General features: G+C 34.3%; 1 long non-coding RNA gene across 2 annotated transcripts; it reads right to left on the bottom strand.

The window, feature by feature from the left end:
- Positions 1 to 6011: 6011 nt before the first annotated feature.
- LOC129927017 (uncharacterized) lies at positions 6012 to 8086 on the bottom strand. 2 transcript variants are annotated; one of them, XR_008778726.1, is made up of 2 exons: positions 7474 to 8086; positions 6012 to 6164 (listed from the first exon to the last, which is right to left on the bottom strand). It is a non-coding gene; the product is annotated as an uncharacterized LOC129927017 (long non-coding RNA). The 2 variants fall into 2 exon arrangements; XR_008778725.1 differs by having other exon boundaries at positions 7526 to 8086.
- Between the last annotated feature and the right edge of the window lie 265 nt (positions 8087 to 8351).

Below are 8351 nucleotides of genomic sequence, written 5' to 3'. Positions count from 1 at the left end.
GCCACGGACACATCGTAAATTGCCCAACGTATTTATCGTGTGTCCTATACCGGGCCACTCACGGGCTCTTTCAGATGACGCTCGGACTGGATATGAAGGCGCGAGACATCGATCAATCATCGGCCTCTCTTGTGCTAGGGGTACAAGGGGCTGGGGAGGGAGAAAGGAGGAATTGACCACTCCCTGTGACTATACATCCCGACATTAATCCTCCAGAGATCGCTTATTAAGACACGTTCCTGATCAAGGAACTGAGCGTCTCGTGCGGCCATTTTCTAGTTTCTTCATCTCCCCCCTTCCTTCCCTGATACATTCCACCCCCGCGCACAGTTTCTTTTCCTTACTTCCTATGTGGGGGCTCAGACTGCGACGCCTTTCCCCCTCCCTCATTTACGGGTGTAGGGTGTATGAAACTAGAAGGTCCCAAGCCATGCCAAGTACAGATTTGGTTGTGTGCGTGTGATTTGGTGGGGAGGCGCGGGAGGGTGCCTCTAAATAAATGAGCCCGCAGCATAATTGCCCGTGTCAAAATAAACTGTTTTCTTTGTAGATTTATAGCTTAGGGTGTTGAAAAGATCACCGTTGGCAAATTGAGATCGGCGCCCGAACATAGACATCGGCGCCCCGATCCCCACCCTACTCGTTTTCTCCGCACATCTTGCAGCAAGATTAGTTCCCGAATTGCCTTTAGATCCCCTCACATCCCCCCCCCCCTTTTTTTTTAGCCCTATCCTCCCGTCCTCTTTCATAGCGTAAGTTGTTTTTTTTTCATTTTTATAACCACTCATCTCTTTTCTTTTTTTTTTAGATTCATACGCATTGGGTTTATTTATAGACATACCATGTGACCGCCCGGATTGCCCAATCATATTTAAGCAACTGAACTACGTACTCAGTAAGCATACATCTATCCCGGTGCTCTCTGTGACAGCGCTATGTCCTCTCTTCTGTCCTATACAGCAGCAAGTCTCCACTTCTCTTCTGTCCTATACAGCAGCAAGTCTCCACTTCTCTTTGTCCTACCAAACAGAACTGCTACCGAGTCTGACAGAAGCTATGAAAACGATAGAATTGACCAAGATTTTATAGCTACACGGATATTTATTATATACCCAAAACATTTTTGTCATTGCGAAATGAGATAGCTAAGTTATAGGAAGTTATAAATAAGACTTGATATGCTTGTAAAACTTAGTACTTCTACCTAATACCTACTCTCTAATACACACCAAAAGAGTACAGATGCAGACGGCGAAAAGCGCAGAAATGGGAAATACTGCATTCCTCACTAATCTTCGGACTCGAAGACAAGCTTTATTATTATTATTAATACCTCTAGATCTGACCTCTAAGGCATTTTGTCCTACCTCTAGATCTAACCTCTAAGACATTTTGTCCTACCTCTAGATCTAACCTCTAAGACATTTTGTCCTACTTCTAGATCTAACCTCCAAGACATTTTGTGTTCGCGCAATATGATAATAATTGATGTTTTACATTGGCGTCTAGTTTTGTTTTAGCGAACGACCTAAGGCTTATCAGGGCTAAGGCTACACAAGGCTTATCTCCCATTAGGTTAGTATATAAAACAAATTCATTAATAACAAATAATTGATTAGATAATTGTTAATTTTTGTATTGATTCATGTGCTGTCATCGACATTGGATAATTGTGCAAAGTTTCAGCCAGATCAGAGAATGGGACGTTTGAGAAAAAACGTGTACAAGATTCCGCCCAGCCAGAGTGGACTAGTGGTTAGCTTTTTAATCATTAAGGAAGTTGTAAAAATAAATCGAATGTGTAATGGTAAAGTAATTATAAAAACAACACCTAAATGTTAATCCTGAAACCAAAGTGTACTAAATAAGTTAGTTAATAAGTGGAAATTTTTTTTTTTTCGTTTGTGAACTTAGTTGCTCTTTTTTTAGTACCATTTTAGTTCCATAACTTTTTATCAACGATTTTTGTTTCTTAATTAAGTCTGTCACTGTAAGACCTACCTCTCTTTATGTACATAACAAACAAACAAACAAACAAAAATAAACGGTTCAATTAAAAAAAATAGCTTTTGGACCAGCTGCAAAACATCGTGAAATCGGGTTCTTAGGAGCTTTTTTTTTTTTTTTATAGTTTTTGAGAAACAGCACACTATTTTTCCTTGGCATAGTCTGCAAAAGAGCTGACAGCTCAGCAGCAAAAAGCTGGCTAGAAGAGGAAGAATAGCTTTCGAGATCTTAACATCAAAATAAACGGACTGACATACAAACCACACAAAACTAATAGCGTTTTTTTTTTCCTCTTCAGGGGCCGATAAAATTGTCTATTTTGTTTTAAATTACATGAAATTATGTTCATTAGCTATATATCTTGACAGCAAAAAAAAAAAAAAAAAAAAGATTTCTCGTAGTCAAAGTATATGCCGAAACGAAATATGATAAATATGATACACACATTATTTTGATTAAACACCTAATAATCAAAATAGAACATTTGGACACACGAGAGAGAACACTACATCAGTGGCCTTTTATATGACACTTTGTTCTAGAGTAATCTAGAGAGATCAAGAGCATTGTTAAGATACACAACACACACAGAAGCAAACATTGATATAGGTTGACAAAGAAATACAGTTTATTTATACTAGTAGATATGTATTCATTTAATATAGCTTGACAAAGAAATACAGTTTATTTATACTAGTAGATATGTATTCATTTAATATAGCTTGACAAAGAAATACAGTTTATTTATACTAGTAGATATGTATTCGTTTAATATAGCTTGACAAAGAAATACAGTTTATTTATACTAGTAGATATGTATTCATTTAATATAGGTTGCCAAGAACACTTTATTAGGTAAACAAACAAGTACACATTTATTTAGGTAAACAAACAAGTACACATTTATTTAAATAGACAACTACATACACATTTATGTAAATATATAAACAACAAGCCGGAATATTCCTGGTCCATGGATGAATTTGACGTGGGGCCGCCTCTGAGTTTGTGTGGTTAAAAATGCTTTATGTGTAGACTCTGGCCTTTTGGGGAAATAGCGAAAATATAATACAAAGGTTTGATAGAAAGCTTGCAGTTTTTTGTGCGAATAGCAGTCCCAATGTTGCGATTCTATCAAAACCCGTTCTTAGTGAGCATCTAGGTGGTAAAAAGAACATGTGTACGAAATGTCATGCGGATAGGTGCGACAGTTTAAAAGATTCGTGATCAATCAATCAGTGAGTGATTGGTATTTTCGCTTAAGCCTATTTAACAATGAAGACAATTATAAAGGTTGACAAAGCAGTACACTTTATTTAGGTTAAGAAACAGGTGCACATTTTTATGGTTAACAAACAATTACACATTTAATTAAGTGATAAGTGTGATTTGGGCTGGGGGGGGGATTATATTTTCCATCGTCTGCACATTTCTTAAGCCGTCGCTCTACGGAAGCCACTTATTGTCTCGCGTTCTCAATGCCAGTAGAAGTCGTCTGCTGGTCTTAAGTAAAACCGTTTCCTGTTAGCATCCATCCCAGAGGCACTACAGCCCATGGAGGGCCCTGGCATACTCTAGCACATCTTTCCATTCTTATCTCTCCTGGGCTTTACGTCTCCATGCCCGGACTTTGAGCTGTTGTAGATCTGCCTCTACGTCATCAAGCCACCGTACTCGTGAATGCTGATGACGGTCGTTGACTTGTAGCACCAAACTGCTGGTAAACAAATAAACCGTTGTAGGCTTAATATATCTTAACAAATAAAATTTAAAATAACTACTACTACTACTTTTGATAACAAAAACTAAATATAACTTTTATTATAATACAGACTAAACCAAGTTGATATGAGATAAAATAAATGTACTAGACTTAAAGACCAACTGAAGAGGTTTTGGGGTCAGACGCGGAAACCGGTGTTATACTTTTTTTTAGATTCATAATGCTTAAAAAAACATACATACGAAATTTTAGACATATATTCTTTGTAATTATTTAGATATAAGCAATTTAATGTGAGTTTTAGGGACTATTAAATTTCACAATCTCGAAGCCATTCGAGATCAGTATTTCCCAGACAACCAAGGTCGATGACGTAGTTTAAGGGAAATTAGGTCAAATTTTTCAGTTTATGGCTTAGCGTATTTCCCTATTCCTTTTTACAGGAATGCTAGTTTCTAAAAACAAAGGCGACTAAAACACGCCAATTTATAAAAAGTGGATGTTAGAGTTGGGGAAATTAGGTCAAATCATGCAATTTATGGCTTTGCATGTTAGATCTACTGTTTGTCGGCTTATTCTTGATCTAGTCAAGCGAACAGCGTTTCACCCCACGCAGTACCGCGAGCCTCAGTTCACATGTTTCGTTTTAGTCAAGTTACGCAATTTATGGCTTATGTTACTGCTTCAGGCTTATTCTAGTTCTAGATCTACTGCTTTTGATCAAGAGCAGAGTTCTTTTCTCAGATCATTAATGATGTACGAAGTAGACCTAAATTTAGATCTTAATCCAATTAGATGAAGTCTAGATCTAGTAGTAGTATTGGATATTTAGAGATAAGACCTATCTATTTAGACTGATCCGATCGAGGTGCTGGGCCTAGATCTAGAAAAACAAAGTTTAAAATTATATACTCTATCTATACACTTAGTGATTATTAACCTATAGTCGTCCCTAAATAGGCCCAATATGGGAAAAAAAACAATTATTACAATGTGAATGTTGAGCTCATTCAATGTAGTTATTGTAGTATACGATTATATTTAGTTTGAATCTAGAGTCACAACCCCGTACAACACTAGTCAAATAGCTTTAACTTAAACCTTAACTTAGACTTAAAAGTAGTCTGATTTAGATCTACTAGTAAAAAAAGTACTAGATCTAAATTTCTAAAAACTAATCTATAAGGCAAAAATTAGACCTAGATCTACCAATTCTATAATATTATTAATATACGAAATATGGATTTTATTACACTCTTATTTAAATATATTCGTACCGTATATTCGGGCCTATATACTTACATAGTTCTATAAATGTATATCTAAAAATGTAAGAGTTTTCATTTATCTCACGCTTGACTCATTTGTTGATTGGAATAGAATCATTAGATTATTAGATAGTTAAGTTAGCAAGTTAATCTGTAACTGTAGGTAACAAAGTTTTAAATTGTGTTTAGACTATAAATGAAAGAGATTATCCTACTGGAGAAGGAGTTGTCGTTTTTTTCTTTTCTCTGGGAAGTCAGAGAAGTGGAAAATAAATTATAGTATCAATATAATGTTAAGTAATGCATATAGGCTACTGTTGATGTAATTATGCAACTCATTTTATTAAATTTTAGTAACTCAATTATTGCCAGTTAATCACTGAATATATATATTTTTTTTATTGTTATTAAAAAATGCAGAGCTATTCATAATTTAAAGTGTTTAATAAATAAGGCTGGCAGTCGAGTTGAAAGATTAATGAGAAATGCAGTATTTTCCATTGCTACGCAGCCCCAGCTGCTAACTAGATATTTTGCCGCGTCCAGCGAAGACATAACCATATTCAGCTGGTGGTCAATTTAAATGTTCTTTACGACGTCTACGTCTTCCCTCATCAGTGGATTTTCTTTTGGCCTCTAATATGTATTCCACGTTGCAATTTCTAATAAATAGCATCATTCGAAGAATGAGATCCAACTTATTTTTAAAAAATGTAACCCCTTTACAGATCAAGTCATCATTGCAATGGACATTCAGATCTGCATTAACATAAAAATGATCAAAATTTGAATAGGTTTCGAAACGCAGAAAGTTGTGTGGTTTGCATTCCGAACTGTCTTCTCTGTGGTCTCAGGTTCAAACATTGACCACTGCCATTAACTAACATCCTGCTGGAGTTTTGGGCTATGACTTAATAGTATTAAATCCTGATTCGAAACTTTGTCTAAACCTAGCAAGTGAAAAGGAACATACTAAAACAATGTTGTGTGTATAATGAAGAACTCTATTAAAATGTGATTTTGTATTTACATTTATTGGTATTTATTATATAAAATAAAATTGTAGAATGTTTCTGTGATTTGTTTCACAGGGAATATTGTATTTCCAAAATGATGAAAGATCCATCTAGTAAACTTGTCTGTATGCCACATGTCATATATGTTTTCTGTAAAATAGATTTAAAAAAATTTATTTATTAACATTTATACTTAATTATGTATACATATATAGAACTAGTGGTTATATATATATATATATATATATGTTATACTGATTATCTGATCTAACATCAACATCTAACTCTTATTGTTCTTAATAATAATAAATTACTCTACTCTAGGTCTAGGCAATCTAATATATATAAGACCAGGGCCGGTCTTAAGCCACTGCAACCTATGCGATCTCAGTGGGCCCTGCACTTTCACAGGCTTCGTGCTAATTCAAGGTGTAATAGTTAAATTGCAATATATATATATATATATATATATCGGTATATATAAAACCTGGAAATCTCATAAAAATCTCCTGAAAAATAGACAAAATTGTGGGTGTCATTCATTCCGAAAACGCTAATCCTACGCGCGATAAACGAAATAAGACATTGTCAGCTTTCATGTACTAAAATGTAATAATCAGGCAAATTTTCACTTTAATCAGAAGTTTCCATACTTTATTTACTTTAATAGAGTGACTGGCATTTTAATATGCCATAGGTTGCAAAGTTCGTAAAGTAAAGTTAATTTGATCGTAATCTTGTACTTAGTAAAGATTTAATAAAATTCAAAGTCAATTTTTTTTAAAATACGAAATCTTAATTTTCACTTATTATCCTTATTCCCACCCAGACTAGGCCCAGCGCAATCAGTTTCACATAGGGCCCCGCAATCGTTAGGACCGGCCCTGTTTAAGTTTAAGACTTAAAGAAATGTCACATGTGTTTAGTAAAAATCTGTATTTTATATTACCAATATAAATGATGACTTATTATTTTTTTAGATCTAAAGTTTAGCCTTATTAATTAGTATAGTAAGGGCTAGTAAAGAGTATAAATATATTCTATATAGATTTAGCTTAGGCTTTAGGTTTAGTCCTTGACTATTATAATATTATATTTATATCTATGAATAATCTTTATGCTATTGCTAGGACACTACTCACTAGGTCTTACTATTACAAACTATTACCAAAAAATGTTGGCGACTGGGCTTAGACTTAACATAGAGGAATAGAGGCTAGTCTAGATTACTCTAGATCTACTTAATTAGTTAAATCTACTAGTTTATAAACTATTACTAGTACTACTAGTAGTATTACTACAATTAGTACAATAATAGTCGTCGAAGTACCTAATAATACAAGTCAAGTATTTATAAACTCTAGATCTAGTGAGTGACTAGTAAAAGTGTTAGAAGGCCTAGCTAGAATTAGACTTAGACTAAGTTAGAGATATAGAAAATAATATAGATAGATCTAACCATTTAGTTTTGTTATAACTATTAGACTTAGTATAGTCTAAGTATAGTATACCTAGACCTAGATGATCTACTAGTACTTGATGATACTAGAGACTACTACTAGACTGAGTAGACTAGGTCTAGAGTCTAGATACTAGATCTGAGTAGTAGATCTAGGATCTAGTGACAATCTAGTGACTAGGTCACTAGTCCTATTATTATAATCTATCTATAATTATATTAATTCAATAGTCTGCTCTAGAATATATTTTGAAAAAGTAGAAGAGTTCTCTTCATGGCATTTTGGTGCATCCCATGATAAGTATCATTTAAAATTGTTGGACAGCTAGATTTAGATAAGTTTATCATCTGAATCGCTATCAATAACGTATCCAGCCATGTCTATTTTTATTTACATTTTCTCAGTCCATTACAATACGTCACTTCCGGTTTCGGCCATTGAAGCTGATTTTCAAATCTCGTTATTTTTTACACTTTCAAATTACTTTTTCTAATATAAATACGCTTTTCTAAAATCTCAAATTTTTAGGAACTAACTTTGATGCTATCTACTATCTAAATCAATCGCTATCTCAATTTCGAAAAAAACCTCTTCAGTTGGTCTTTAAGTAATACTATTTCTTAACAAAATTTAACTCATTACAATAACACAACCTTTCATTCTCACGTTCTGGAGTCTGACCTGATTAAGACCAATGATGACAATCCCACCTATCTTGCATCATTCGCAACCAATCGCTAACCTCTTCCCATCGTCACCATAGAAACATACAAAAACACTCCATAACATGTAGTCTGGCTTTGGGGCGCCTGCATTTTGGTTTTGGCGTTTAGATTCAGTACCTCTGTAAAATGTGTCATTCTTATCTTCAGTAAGT

Source organism: Biomphalaria glabrata, chromosome 6 (genome assembly GCF_947242115.1).
Source record: "Biomphalaria glabrata chromosome 6, xgBioGlab47.1, whole genome shotgun sequence".
Classification (NCBI taxonomy): Eukaryota; Metazoa; Mollusca; class Gastropoda; family Planorbidae; genus Biomphalaria; species Biomphalaria glabrata.
The sequence above is the reverse complement of the archived record's forward strand: the minus strand, read 5'-3'. Positions and strand labels throughout refer to the sequence as shown.